Source organism: Panthera leo, chromosome F2 (assembly GCF_018350215.1).
Source record: "Panthera leo isolate Ple1 chromosome F2, P.leo_Ple1_pat1.1, whole genome shotgun sequence".
Taxonomy (NCBI): Eukaryota; Metazoa; Chordata; class Mammalia; order Carnivora; family Felidae; genus Panthera; species Panthera leo.
In genome coordinates this window covers 53324920-53340586 of record NC_056695.1, presented here as the reverse complement: position 1 = coordinate 53340586, position 15667 = coordinate 53324920, and the positions used below count along the sequence as shown (strand labels likewise).

General features: G+C 35.5%; 1 protein-coding gene across 1 annotated transcript in view; it reads left to right on the top strand.

The window, feature by feature from the left end:
- EIF3E (eukaryotic translation initiation factor 3 subunit E) overlaps nucleotides 1-15667 on the top strand; it is a 251034-nt gene that overhangs the window by 9961 nt on the left and 225406 nt on the right. The window lies entirely within an intron of this gene.

The window sequence follows — 15667 nt, the reverse complement described above, 5'->3', positions numbered from 1 at the left end:
GGTCCTCTATTCTCAGTCAAGACTTCAGACTCAGCTGACATAGTGAGTGCAAACTGATGGTATATATTTAGCCAGAACAGCTCAGCTAAGTTTTTCCCAAATTCCTGACCCACAGAAATTATGTGGGATTACAAATGTTTATTGTTGTTTTAAGCTGCCAGGTTTTGGAATGAAGTGTATACAACAATAGATAACTAATACCAAACAATCACAAGGGGTATAGATACTGGCTTTAGTGCTTATGAAGCATCCTGGAGCCTCCTCTGCTACTTGAGGCATTATCCTTTAGTTTGGGGAGGGTAGGTGATTCTGGGTAAATGTCTATTTATCAGTGAATGCAAAGTACTTTGATAATTTATCAATCAGTACAGCCATACTAGTTCTATACCAGTCATGTTTATGTGGTCTCAAGGCATTGGGAAGCCCACCTAAGTCCAGTTAGCAGTACAGTCCTTGTTTCTCTCCACAAGTGCCTCCAGGTCCTGTGGCTCTCCTAACTACTTTTGGGTAATGTGGGCATTGGAGGTTCCCTCCTTATGCATATTTCCAGTCTTTTATTTTTCTGGGTCCTTTCACCTCCTTGAGATCCTGAAGAGACATAAGGCTTCTCTCCCTAGGAGGCTCCAAACTTGAATTTTATCAGCTCCCATTGAGACTCCTCTTCCTTACCACTCTGGCCTCCATTCCCCAACCCTATGTGAACAATATTTCAGTCTCAAGGAACATACCCCTTCATCCTCAATGCTTTATTCCCCAGGCATTGTCTTGTGATTTTTCCAGAGGCACCTACATACATCCTCTCTGATGATTTTTGAAAACCAAAACCAGAGAGATGAGGTTCCTGACTTCCCAGTTTTCTCCCTGACACTCCCTGAGACAGTAAATTCAGGGTCTGGAGGAAGGTGAGGCAAGTTTCACTCTCAGAGAGACAGGCAGAAAAAAAGAATGTCATTTCTTACCTTAAAAATGTTATCCCACTGACTTGTGTCTAGAGAAATTGGTATCTGCCCACTAAAAAACTGTTGTATTTGCTGGGGCATGATTATTACATCAAAATTCAGCAGGCCCTCGTTATACCTGTTTGCTCTAATTCCATGATGATAAAGCAACACTTTGGTTTAATTTTCCAAGTACCTAGACAGGTACTTGAAGGAGTTACTTTCCTCATAAAACCTGTGAGGAAATCAAAAAGTATATTGATACTGTACTTCATATTTTGTATCTCTTTCCTACAGAGATCCTTGTCTGACTTCCCCAGACTGGGGTTAGGTGCCCTGCTCATATGCTCCATCCAGTATTCTCTCTCCCTAAAAGCACTTATCCCACTGTATTATAATCTTTATATATCATCATTTGTGTCTAGCACTAGACTCTAAGCTCCATTCAACATCTGTGTGTTATGTTCATGATCTGTCCCCAGAGACTCAATAATTATTTGTAGAAAGGCAGAAGCTCCATTAGATCAATGCTTACTTATTTGGGGCTTTATGACCCAGTAAAATTTCCGGGAAAAAGGTGAAGGAGTCAATATAAATTGCCAACTTTATATTTTGCTAAGGGAGGACATTAAAAGCAATAACCACAGTATAGCGTCAAATAATTTTATCTTAAAATTGCTATTTAACACCAAAAGAGTTAGATTCACTAAAGAATAGTCCCTGAGAAGGAGTGTTTAACCTCTTTACCAGAGACCAGTTACAACTTCTACCTGAATTGGCACCACATGGCAGACACATTTGAGAACTGCTGAAACTTCTTAAGTCCCTTCCTACTTTCAGATAGATAAGTCACGTAGATTTGAAATGATAATTCACCTGTTTCCAAGGGGGCACCTTCTAGATTTTTTTTTAATGAAACACTCCCAAATAGCTAAAACTTGTTTCCTGTCCTTACTATCTGTGTCTTTAAAGAAAAAAAAAAGTCACTGAACATCTTGGCACATGATTCTCAGCTGGGACTTACTAGCCTCTTCAAGAATTTTGGATTCAAAACCCTGAGGGAGTGAACATATTAGAAAGTAAGAGCTACTGTAATTTTGTTTGTCTTTAAAATATGTTCAGGGAGGGGTTGCTCTAGTCTGATCTAAGAAGAAAAATAAAATTATAGTTGAAGGATCATCACATGACGCAAAACACTTCTGGCATGTTTATGTTGAATATAGCTCTTGTCTCATAAATTAAGCAAAGTTCATTTTGATTAAATTGCACACTAAAGCAACATAAATGTATTATTAGTGTTTCATTTTACAAATCAGAAAAGTTCTTGACAAAACAGTGGATATGTAAAGAGCATTTTCATTGGAACTGGAACAGAAGGTACTGTTATCACTTCAAATAGGTGTGGTATCGACAAATGGCAAAGACAATAAAGAAAACACAGAAGCCATGTTTCTATTTTAAATGTCACTTATTTTGAGAACCCATGGGATAAATTACAGCAGCCTTTGGAAAAGCAGAGACATTAAAATTGGGAGATGGAAAAGATGAAATCAGTGATGATGTAATCTAGGGCCTTGATGACACAGGAGACTCCCTTAAAGATCGTGCCTGCATGCTGTGTCTGTTGTAATGCTTCAGACAAGGACAGATTTCTGAATCTGAATTGTGCCTTCACAAATATTTTTCTCCTTATTCTTTTTTTTTTTTTTATTTTTTTTTTATTTATTTATTTTTTTTAACGTTTATTTATTTTTGAGACAGAGAGAGACAGAGCATGAATGGGAGAGGGTCAGAGAGAGGGAGACACAGAATCCGAAACAGGTTCCAGGCTCTAAGCTGTCAGCACAGAGCCTGACGCGGGGCTCGAACTCACGGACTGTGAGATCATGACCTGAGCCGAAGCTGGCCGCTCAACCGACTGAGCCACCCAGGTGCCCCTCTCCTTATTCTTATTTTTCTTTGTATTATAACTTTGTTGCTGTCCTGAGGGGAAAAAAGAAAGAGGCCTTAATATTCTGGTTTTAGTCCATTTTTTTCTTACCATAGTATACAGAATAGAATGCTGGAAGTAAAGGCATGTTATTTTCTGTTATAAAACAATTTCACAAGTAAATTTCACAGCCTAAGTCCAGCCTCTTAATTAAATAGTAGATAAACAATACCCACATGCAGGAATAAAAAATAGAAACCTTGTGAATTATAGATCTCTCTACATTATAAACTCTCCAGATGAATTATGCTATTTTTACATAGTGTTTTTTTTGCCTCATCAGAATTCTTCAACATAAAAGAGTAGTACATTGACTCTGGTATGAAACACACCACATGTAAAATAAAACTTATGAAAAGTAATCTGTTTTAACATATTGATTGTCGCAATTATGATACTACTGAATGTATTAACTTAAGGAACAATTGAGTGGCCAGAAATGGTATTTATCATTATTATTAATCTAGCCTGATTCAGTATGAGTGTAGGGCACAAGAGGTCCCATTTACACTATATATTTTTAGAAATGTAAGATAGTCTTGCAGGTTTTCATTTAGTTCATGAATAGCTAATAACACGTTGAGCCATTAATTTTGAACAAAAGTTTTCCCATTCTAAAAATGCTAGGAAATTAAAAAATGATGTTGATAATATCATTTTTTGAGAAGTGTTAATGTTAAGAGTTAAATAGTTTTCCTATCAGGAGCTAAATTTGGTTTATTACTTACAAAAATTGTTATAATTGGCAGCATAATATCACTAAGCAGATACTTTAGTGTCAACACAGACAAGATTATCAACTTGAGTTGCATGCTAAGCACAATTAACGGAAAAACCAAAGTTCAACCAGAGTACACTGATTTGATTCTGAGAGTTCTCCAAAGTTTCAGATTATAGTCACCTTAGAGCAGTTGCATGAGTTAAATAGACAATTTTTTAATTAGAAAAGATAAATATATTTTTTTCATTTGAGGGGGGAAGAGGTGTATATTACTCAATGAAGTTATAAAAACCCTTTCTGTTGAAAGACTTAGGTAGCTGAGCTTCTGAAATATGTCTTTGAATTACCAGTGGACAAGCCTATAAGGAGGCAATTGTTTCTGACGAAATTGTCACCAAGGGGTAGACACTCAAATGAAATTGTAGGCATGCAAATTGTGATCTGAATAAATATATGACACAAATATACAGACATGCCATTTCTCACAGCTACTGCTAAAAAGAAACTCTATGAAGTTTTTTTCTATTGCAGTTAATATATTAAAACACTGATATTCCTTGGAATTGTAAAACTTTGACTTCATTTCTTACTTTACCAACTATTCATAACATGACCTGGTGTAGGTCCTCTGACTATGTCATTTGAAAGAAGATAATAATACCTACCTTAGGAGGTTATTAAGAAGATTAAATGTGCAAATGGCTGTGAAACTATAGCACAATACCTGACACATGAATAAAATTAACTTTAAGTGGTTAAAAATAATCACTGTAATGAAGTCATCATGTCATGGACTAGTTCTATTTTGTTTTCCATTCATCATTCAGCTCTAGTAAAGGATGATCTGGCAAATTGTGTAATATTTCCTTGGCGACAGTTAAATAGAAGCCTGAGGTAGATTTGACAATAATATCTTGGAAGAAACAAAGATAATTGCTATTTGTTACATTTTTATCCACACTTCACTAATCCATCTACTTTAAATTTATAAAATCCGCAGGCAGTTTTTCTGAATTTTCAGCCAGATAGCCAGGAAACTCAGATGGTTTTTTAAGTTTATAAAATAAGCAACTGCCTACTCAAAACGAACTTGTCCATGGGGATGCCTCAGTGGCTCAGTCAGTTGAGCATCCAACTATTGATTTCTGCTCAGGTCATGATCTCATGGTTGATGAGATCAAGCCCTCCATCGAGCCTCATGCTGGGCTCTGTGCTGACAGCACGGAGCCTGCTTGGGATTCTCTCTCTCCTCTCTCTGCCCCTCCCCTGCTCGCACGCCCTCTCTTTCTCTCTCTCAAAGTAAATAAATAAACATTAAAAAAAAAACCACTCTTTAACTTGTCCATGAAGATGTGGAATGCAATGAGATTATAATCACATGTGTTCTCACATCTCTTCCCACACATAAAGAGTTTCTTTCTCCTTGGAATTTCTCCTTAATATCCTTAAGAAAAAAAGCCAAGGTATAAGTGTCATTTAACATAATTTTACTTTTTTCAGCTTCGAAAGGAAATGAAAGCAGTTATCAAGAAAAGGGCATATGGGATATTTTAATGACGGCTAACATAATGCTAACAAATAGCTCCTGTGTTAGAATCTAATGTATTTCTTCCAGCTCATCACTCATGCCAATCCTGTTCCTTAATACTTATCTACATAGGATATAAAATAGGTGGAATGCAAGAATGTGCTTCACATAGTTGGAAATATAATTGTAATTTTAATCCTGTAATATAAAGCAAAACAACAATAGCATGAACAATAACTTCTGGAAACTTTTCCTGTGACACAGCATCTACTGTCATACCATCAATAGCCATAATGAAAATCAAGTAATAACTCACATCACCAGGGAATCATATTGGCCTTAAAATACTGGACAATTGTGGGAATGTCTCTAGGATGAAAAATAATACTAAGAAGTTTCCTATAACTTCCCTGATTTAGAACTTTCATGTGGGTGAAGAAAAAAATTCAAGAACAAGAGAGACATACATTCTTATGCTTTTTGCATTTCACCACTTCATTTGGGATACCTGTCAGTCAATCCAATTTGGAGTGTCTATTTTGTTTGGAGGAACGGGTTAGGAGTGGAAAGAAACCTTTTGAGTCCTTATCAAGAGAGCTGGAAAGGTAGAGCAAGTGTGTTAGTCAATTTGCCTATTTGTTAATCTCTTCTCTCCTTCCACGGTCCCTGTCAGTGAGTGTCAGGTCACATGACAGATCCCCCAAACACAACCCACAGCTGATTGTATTAATTATAGGTACTTGACTCGAGCTGAACCAATCAGATTCATCTTCCAAACATTTGGAATTAGAATTTAGAAATTCTACTTAGCAGCTTTGGGCCATTTAGGGAGACCATGTAAAGCTGACCCTGGAATGGCCATGTTTGAGCTTGCGTAAGTGAAACACAGAAATCTCCAGAGAGAAAGAAAAAAATTGATTCAGGCACATAAAAAAATGAATAAATGAAAGTCTCTTTGGTCCTAGAGGGAGAGAATAGAGAGAATGAAATCAACAGCCTTAGATCTTGATGGCATTGTTTCCTTGTTCCAGTCTCTCAAAAAACCTGCCCCTGAGTTTTTTAAATAGTGTTTTATCCTTTAAATGAATTTCCCTTCATTAATTAATTAGTTTGAGTGAATCTGTATTCCTTACAACCAATGACTAAGGTAAGAGAAGTAAGCCTAGTCTTACTTGAAAACAAAGTTTTACAGAACTATATTCTTAAAGTTACTATTGTTAATTTGGTAGAATGTGTATGACAGTTTGGGTCTTTTGGTTTTGTTTTTGAAAGGTAGTATGTGTGTTGGGGCGCTTGGGTGGCTCAGTCGGTTGAGCATCCGACTTCAGCTCAGGTCATGATCTCACAGCTTGTGAGTTCGAGCTCTGCATCAGGCTCTGTGCTGCCAGCTCCGAGCCTGGAGCCTGCTTCAGATTCTGTGCCTCCCTCTCTCTCTGCCCCAACCCACTTGTATTCTGTCTCTGTCTGTCTCAAAAATAAATAAACATTAAAAAAAATTTTTTTTAAATAAAAGGTAGTACATGTGTAAGTGTAAAGATGTCAAACAAAAGCAGAAATTTCATAAATGAAGGCATTAATCTAATGTGAAGTAAGATAAATATTATTTGATCATACTAAAAAAAACTATTACAAATAGAGTCCAGCTTTACACTTAAAAGTTCTTTTATAATATTTAAAGTTTACATATAGATGAAATATGTACATCTTGACTGTTTTCTAGTCTCTTACCCCTTGTTATAATCTTGGATTTTCCTTTTTGTGTTAGATTTTTATTTTTATCAAATATATGTACATAGTTTTTATTAAGGCAAATTTTGCTGAAGTAATTATAATAATGCCTATCTTCTTCACCCAAACCAAGTACTGAATTCTTCTAAATGTATGTTTCCCTGCTATTTCTGTATTTCTAAATAATATTGTTTACTGTTACCTCAGTATAGCAGTGTCATTGCTGCCACTGCTTCTTTTCCCCTTTGCGTTCCCTTTTTATATAGGGTTTACTTTTCTCAAACACCCAAATTTATTCAAACACGCAAATACATTTTGCCATCATAGGCCAACTAGAACACAGCAATTCTTCCTTCCATCTCTATAACCTTTCATTTTTTCTTGGATTTAGTAATTACTTAAAGTGTTCATTTGCCAGTTTTTATTATTCATTTGTCTAAATTTACTGTAGTTTTTCAGTACTGTTTTTGAGTGTTCAATCATCAATTTCTTCTTTCTCTGCTTTTAATTTCTCTTCTATACCCTGTTCCAACCTGGACTGTTCTTTACACATTTCAGTTCTAGGGAATTTTCTTGTGTAATTCTTTAGATGATTTCATTCCCTCCATTTTCTTGCTTGCAAGTTGGATCTTTTGTTGGATCCTCTAAATTCTTTGTTTTTCATCTCGTTTCCCATCTCCTTGACTTTTTTGCTCTACTTTTTGGGAAATGTCTTCAATATCATCTTCCAAATCTTCTATTAAATTGGTCTTTGGGCTATCTTATTTTTTATTCCTAAGCCTTCCTTGTTCCCTGTGTTTCCAATAGCATGTTGTTCTTATTTTAGTTAGCAGTAATCATCTGTTACCTTTCTGAGAATACTATGTAAAGTATGTTCTGCTCCTTTCAGTGTCTGTTTTCTTTAGATGTTTCATTTTCTCTTTATCTTGTCTAATGTCTGCCTTTCATGTTGAAGACTTTACTCAATGTCTTGTGATGCTCAGCTGTCTGTTTCATATTTAAGTATAAGTCACTAGAATGTTATATGGAAGCACTATGTGTTTATGATGAATAGGGTGTGGCTTTTTTTTTTTTTTTTAATTAGGATCTCTCAATGTCAGTTTCATTAGGTCTTTTCTTTGGGGGTCATTTGATTCTCCAGAGAAGTATTCTCTTATTCTTCTAACTGGGTGGGTATATGTCTCAACACCTATATTCCAGGAGCAGGGTCCAGAAGGGGGCCAGAATCCCACCAATCAGTATAAAAATTTTGACTTATCTTTTTGGCCTCAGCCCCATTTCCTTTCCCATACCTCATGTTGATTAGTGCTCCAAAGCCTCTGGGATGTAGTAAATTATCTAGAAGCTGAATCATTGATATCCTCCAGGGTAGAAGGTGGGAAGAAAATAGGGAGGGCAATACTTAGCTTAGAAGTGTGGGGAAATAGATAAAATCTGAGGATCTAGCTACTTTCAACCATTTTCCTTGGTTTTAGCATTGAGTGTCACTACCAACTTCCCCAGTACCCTGTGCCTCAATGTCCTAAATCTTTCCATGTTTCTGTAGGGCAAATTAAACCAAAAAGAAAAATGGAAGAAGAAAAAAAAGACAAAAAACATGTTTTTTCTGGGTAACGTCCTATGTGTATACCCACGTTTTAGCTTCATTTACTGAACACCACTCTCCATCTGCTTTCTATCACCCAGAGAATTCCATTTAAATCTCCCATCATCTTTATCTCCCTTAATTTTTTTTTTGTTCTCTTTTTATTCCTTTACTTTATTGGTGCTTCAAGAGAATGAGGAAATTGATGCCTAGTTAATCAGAAGTTTTCTCCTCATTTCATGTAGTATAAATTTAGTTTCCCTTCTAAAAGATGGTTCTGCTCATCCCTCTTGCCAGGTCCTGAGTTTATTCCCAGGGTAAAATAATTCAATATGAAAAAACTAGCATGAAGAATTTTCCTGAATTTACATAAAGAAATTTCAATTACAATGTTTTATAGTTTTCCTTAATAAAAAGCAAATTAGCCAACAGGAAAAAGCACACCATAATGGTGGTAGCCACAGTTGGCAGATTTGTGAATTTTTAGCCAGTGAACACACTGGCTCAGTGAGTGGAACAATGATTCAGTTAATATGATCAAGCTGAGTGGTGAAGCTCCAGGGACATCCCCAAAGAAGGAGAAGGCCATGTGTTTGCCACTGATCCTGTTAATGTGCTTTGCTCTTTAAACTGCAACCTTAAAAATAAAGTACACAATTTTAGTTTACCAGAGTCACTCTTCACTACTAGAAGTCATCTGAACTTTTAAACATTGGCCAAAGCTTTCAAATTACTTTATCAGAGTTAGGAAAATCTGGTTGTAAACTATATGCTAAATAATATCAGATTAGTTAGGAGAATAGCTTAGTGCAGTTTAACAAATAAGCCTGTCCTTTCTTAATTTCACCCCACTTCTGCCACCATATGATAGGTACAACCATTCTGCGGTCTTTGAAAAAACACTGTGTAACTGTGGGCTTAGGCCTAGGTCATTCTTCTAGATAAACCCTTATAATCTATGCTGACTTTTTGAGTCTCCCAAATCCTCGTGCACATAAATTGTCCTCTGCTATTCTTCTATAGATGTTACATAATGTAGTTAAATGGCCACTGTATGAAGAACAAGAGAAGTTTTAGACCTAGTCCTATTTTCTAAATTTCTGTGTCAGTTTCCCAGAGTTGTGTGACTCAAACAATAACAGATATATGGAAATGCCTTGTAAGTATAAAGAAATATGTATAATTCATAAATAAATTTCACCAATTTTAGTTTTTAGAGCGATACTGAGTGATAATTTTAGGAATGGGAATTTTAATTTTTGTAATAAAAAGAATTTCAATGGATTAATTTGATGGGCCTAACTTTTAATTAAGATTTTATGACTTCAGGGCCACCTGAGTGGCTCAGTCGGTTGAGCATCCCACTTCAGCTCAGGTCATGATCTCACAGTCCATGAGTTCGAGTCCCACATTGGGGTCTGTGCTGACAGCTCAGAGCCTGGAGCCTGCTTCGGATTCTGTGTCTCCATCTCTCTGTGCCCCTCTCCTGCTCATGCGTGCTCTCTCTCTCGCTCTCTCTCTCTGTGTCTCTCTCTGAAAAATAAGTAAATGTTAAAAAAAAAAAACATGTATTATGACTTCAGAAAAGAAAAATACCAGAAGGCCTTTTCCAAGTTATGCATTTTCCTTGTAACTAGCTAGAGTGTTTTTTGGGGGGCCAAATTGTGACCCCCATCCTAAATTTATATTTTGGAGCTCAACCTCCAGTACCTCAGAATGTAACTTTATTTGCAGATAGGACCTTTAAAGGGGTAATTAAATTAAAATGAGTTTGTTAGGGTGGACCCTAAGCCAATATGACTGGTCTCCTTACAAGAATAGGAGGTTAGAACATAGAGAGAACAAAGGGAGAAGATCACATCTTACAAGACAAGGAGAGAGGCCTAAGAAGAAACAACCCTGTAGACACTTTGCTCTTAGACTTGCAACCTCTAGAATTGTGAGAAAATATAAGCCACTTTTGTTAAGTGAGCCCTAGAAAACAAATGAACTGTTTTAGAGTAAAAAGAAGGAAATGTCAGTCATGTCCCAGACTAACATGCATCCTTTACTAGAAATTTCACTAATAACCAAAAGATTATGTCTTAGGATCCGAAAAATATTGGTAATTTTATTAATTTAATGTTATATTTCACACTATTCTTTATTGTGTTTAGTTTAAATTTTACTAATAGATAAATTGGCAATGTTTTATACCTTATGAATAAAGCTGCTGTATAGTCATGCATTCAGTAGCATCATCAGAGTACATATGATATTAGCTTTGTTTTTTTGTTTTACCAGATGAAATTTACTGAGCTAAAAGCTGGAATACAGCTAGTATGCAAGCCATTCTCCTGGCAATTTATATACATACATATAAATTTATGTGCCTGTATTTATATATACGTATATATAGTCAGTAAATTAGAAAGGTCTAGGTGGGAGATACAAATTTAGAAGTCACTATCTTTGAAAAATAACATAGTTCTTCATTTATATTTAAGACCACTTGAATTTTTGAAACTGGTAGTTCCAGCATATTAGGTTATTAATATTTAGGTTATTATTTATTGATAAATAAAAATATTTCAAAAGCCTGAATAGTTTACTGATATAATCTTACTTGCTCCAATTTATGAATCATAGGAAAAGAGGACAACTGTATGTTATTTGACCTAAATATAACAAATGTCAAATATTATCTCCCTGAACATTGAAATATAATCTTCCTGTATATTTGTCCCAGGATATTTAATATACAGGGAGATTGTATTTGATATAAGTAACATAGAGTAAAAGGAATATTATCTTGGCACATCCCAGTTAATGGAATACCCTTATGGGATTTCTGGTTACTTTTTTCTTAGTTAAGAAAAACAATAAAGGGACATGGAATGTCCTATATGAATCTGAGTTATTTTTGCCATTTGGAATAGTTTTGCAGCATGCTGGAATTGCTTGGTCTTCAAGCAAGTTCTTTGGACTGAAAGGAGGTATTCTAGAATCTAGAAAGCCATTTTGTTTTATTATGTAGAAAAATAAAATATGTAGAAAATTAAAGGGTGTTAATCTATTTTTTGAATAAAGACTCATAAGTCAAAGATAAAATAGGAATCTAAGAAAAGTAATAGTAACAAATGAACATAAGCTGTTTCCTGTAAACAGCATATATTCCGACTTCTCTCTTGTTCCTATTTATGAGTTGTTTGTGCTTTTTCCTAAGACCAACCCCTGCACTTGATCGCCCAATTTCATGACTTTTTTTTCAATTCAGGCTGTCATTCCAGTAATTTTTCCCTCTCCTTTATTGTTATTTTTCTTTCTCACGGATTATAAGCAAGAAAACATCATGGCTTGTCACATCAGTCTTTTGTACTTTCCTTTCCCCAGCTATCTTTTATCAAGAACACAAATGGCATTCACCTTTCTAAATACATACACTGGTTCATTTTCTTTCCTCATCTTACTTAGCTTCAGAGCAACATTTTAATTCTTTTTATTATTATTATCATTTGAGAGAGAGTGTGTGTGTGCACAAGTGGGGGAGAAGGGCAGAGGGAGGGAGGGAGAGAATCTTAAGTAGGGTCCACACTCAGTGTGGAGCCCAACATGGGGCTCAATCCCATGACCCCGGGATCATGACCTGAGCAGAAATCAAGAGTCTCGACACTTAGCTGACTCAGACACCTAGACACCCCAAGAGCAGCATTTTAAACAGTGACTTTCAGGACACTCTGTCTATTGGTTTTCTTCCTACCCTACTGGCCACTTCTCAGACTCCTTTATTGGATCCTCAAAATCTTTTTGACCTAGCAACATTAGAATGCCTGAAAGCTGAGTTACTGAATATCTCTGTAATCTCATCAAGATACATAGCTTTGAATGTCATCTACCTGCTGGTGACTTCTAAGTTTATATCCCACCCCCTATTTCTCTTCTCTGACTTCAGACTCATATACATAACTGCTTACTTGACATCCTTAATTGGATGTCTAAACAACATTTCATACTAAATATGGTTAAAATTGAACTCTTAATATTCCATTCTTCAATCTGCTTTCAAACCAGTGTCTCCAGTAGTCTCCCCTTCCTCAGTAATGGCGAATACATCAGTTCAGATTTTCCGTCCAAAAAATTTTATCTTTCTCTCATACCCCACGTCCAATCTGTCAATAACTTTTGGCTTTTTCTTTAAAATATATTGAGAATTTAACCTCTTCTCACCACACCTATCTCTCACCTGGATTATTGCAACTGCCTTCTTATGGTTCCTGCTTAACTCCTTGTTCTCATATAGTCAATATAAAAGCCAGAGTAAGCCTTTTAAAAGATAAGTTAGAGCCTATCATTTCTTTTTTTTTAATTAAGTTTTTAATTCCTGTATAGTTAACATACACTGTTATATTAGTTTCAGGTATACAGTACAGTGATTCATCTATTCTGTACATTACTCGGCGCTCATCATAAGTGTATTGTTTAATCTCCATCACCTGTTTTCCCCACCTACTTCCCCTCTGGTAACCATCAGTTTGTTCTCTACAGTTAAGAGTCTGTTTCTTGGTTTGTCTGTCTGTCTGTCTGTCTCTCTCTCTCTCTCTCTTTGAATTTTTCCTTTGTTCATTTGTTTTATTTCTTAAATTCCACATATGAGTGAAATCATATGGTATTTGTCTTTCTCTGACAATATTTCACTTAACATTATACTGTAGCTCCATCCATGTTGTTGCAAATGGCAAGATTTCATTCTTTTTTATGGCTGAATCCTCTGAAGATATATTTACTATATCTTCTTTATCCATCCTCTGTTAATGGACACTTGTGCTTCTTCCATAATTTGGCTATTGTAAATATTGCTGCAATAAACATAGGGATGCATGTATCCCTTTGAATTGGTGTTTTTGTATTTTTTTGAGTAAATACCCAGTAGTGTGATTACTGGATCATAGGGTAGTTGTATTTTTAGCCTTTGGAGGAACCCGCCCCCCTGTACTCTTTTCTACAGTAGCTGCACCAGTTTGCATTGCCACTAACAGTACACCAAGTTTCCTTTTTCTCCACATCCTGGCCAACACTTGTCATTTCTTATAGATATTATCATGTCTTTATTCGGAAAACTTCCAACAACTTCTATCTCATTCTTAATATAAGGCCTTATAGCAGCCTGCTATTTTTCTTGACTATTAATTCCTCCTTGCCTCTGCTCTAGCCCCATTGGCCTTCTTATTCTAGCCTCTTGTTCATGAAACATGCTAGAAATAGTAAACCTCAAAGCTTTTCCCCTGGATTTTCATTTTTCCTAAAAGACTACTTCCCTGTGTCCTCCCACCTCTTTATCTAGAGATAAATTTGGGGAGAACTGACATCATAACAAGATGAGCTTCTAATCTATGAATTTGATAAATGTTTTCCCTTACTTAGTTGTTCTTTCATTTCATTAATTAATATTTTGTAGTTTTCAGCACACAGATGTCATACATTTTAAAAGTTTGTCTCATGTTTTATGATTTTTATGCTGTTTTAAATAATTTCTTTCCATTTCAAATTGCAATTGTCCATGGCTAGTATTTAGATATAGTTGATTTTTGTTGATATTTTAATGTTCATTTATTTTTGAGAGAGAGAGGGAGAGACAGAGTGTGAACAGGGGAGGGGCAGAGAGAGGTAGAAACAGAACTCTCCAGGCTCTGAGCTGTTGGCACAGAGCCCCATGCGGGGCTTGAACTCACAAACCTCAAGATCATGACCTGAGCCAAAGTCAGATGCTTAACCAAACAAGTCACTCAGGTGCCCCGATTTTTGTTGATATTTTATCTGCAAGTTTACTCTATTCACTTATTAGTTCTAGAGACTTTTTGTAAACTGCAGGATTCCCTATGTTGGAGATCATGTCATCTATGAATAAAGAAAGTTTTACCTCTTACTTTATGATCTGGATTAATTGTATTTCTTTTTCTTATTTAATTTCACCTGCTGAAATCATCAAGGCAATGTTAGAGTAATGAAGGGAACTCCCTTGCCTTGTTCCAAATCTTAGGGAGAAAACATTCAGTCTTTTACCATTAAATGTGACAGGTAACTCTAGGTTTTTTTGTAAATTCCTTTTATCAGGTTGAAGCAGTCCCCTTCTGTTCTTAGTTTGTTGAGATTTTATCATGAATGGACGTTGAATTTTGTCAAATTATTTTTCGATAGCTATTGAAAAGATCATATTGGTTTTCAGGCTTTTGATATTGTTAATTCCCATATCCTTCATAAAATATGTTTTAGATATTCAAGAGGAGCAATGATACAGATTTTGATCACAGGGACCTTTTTTTCATTGGACAACTTTTAGAACTAATGATCTATGGAACATACTGGGAAATGCTAATATAGAAAATAAATGTATAACATGGACATAATCCTTTTTAAACTCATAGGATTATTAATGAAGGGTAACCAACATAATGTAGATAAAGCATTTAGCTTAGTGCTAAGCACATAATAAATGCTCAAGAGATATTCAAACATTAAAAGCTAATTCATATATTAATTTGACCATGAATTCTGCATTTATTGTATGCTTATTCTTTCAATGTCACCTTTAGTAGCATTATAAATATTAACATGAAAACTAAAATGACTTGTTCAAAAATTATTGTTCCCATTGGTTTTTCTTAACCCTATAAGGAAAATGTATGTTCTGTCAGAATTCTAAAAAGAGTCATTATCACAGCTCAGATTCACCAGATTTTAACATTACCCTACAGAGGCCTGACTAAATTAGAAGGTGTACCTCAGCATCACATGATTATTATTTTACAAGTTGGAAATAGCTTTTGTGAAATTACTTCCAAGAGATAAGCATGCCTTATGAATGCTGATTCATAAACGCTTGTTCATAAGGATTAAGGCAACACAACAATTCACCCTTTCACCTTCTCATTTGCCTCGTCACACATTTGGAAAAGCTTCAACTGTGTGCGTAATCTTGGAGATCAATATCTGGGCTTTAACCATCACTTCTACCAAAGGAAATGAAAACATTTCTAAAACTCATGGAAAACAAGGATATAATTGTTGAACACACACACACACACACACACACACACACACACACACACACACAAGTAAATACAGCTTTACCTTTGACTTGGAGAGTCCCAAACTTATTATTTGCAATAGTGTTATACAACCACAGATAACTTTATTGATC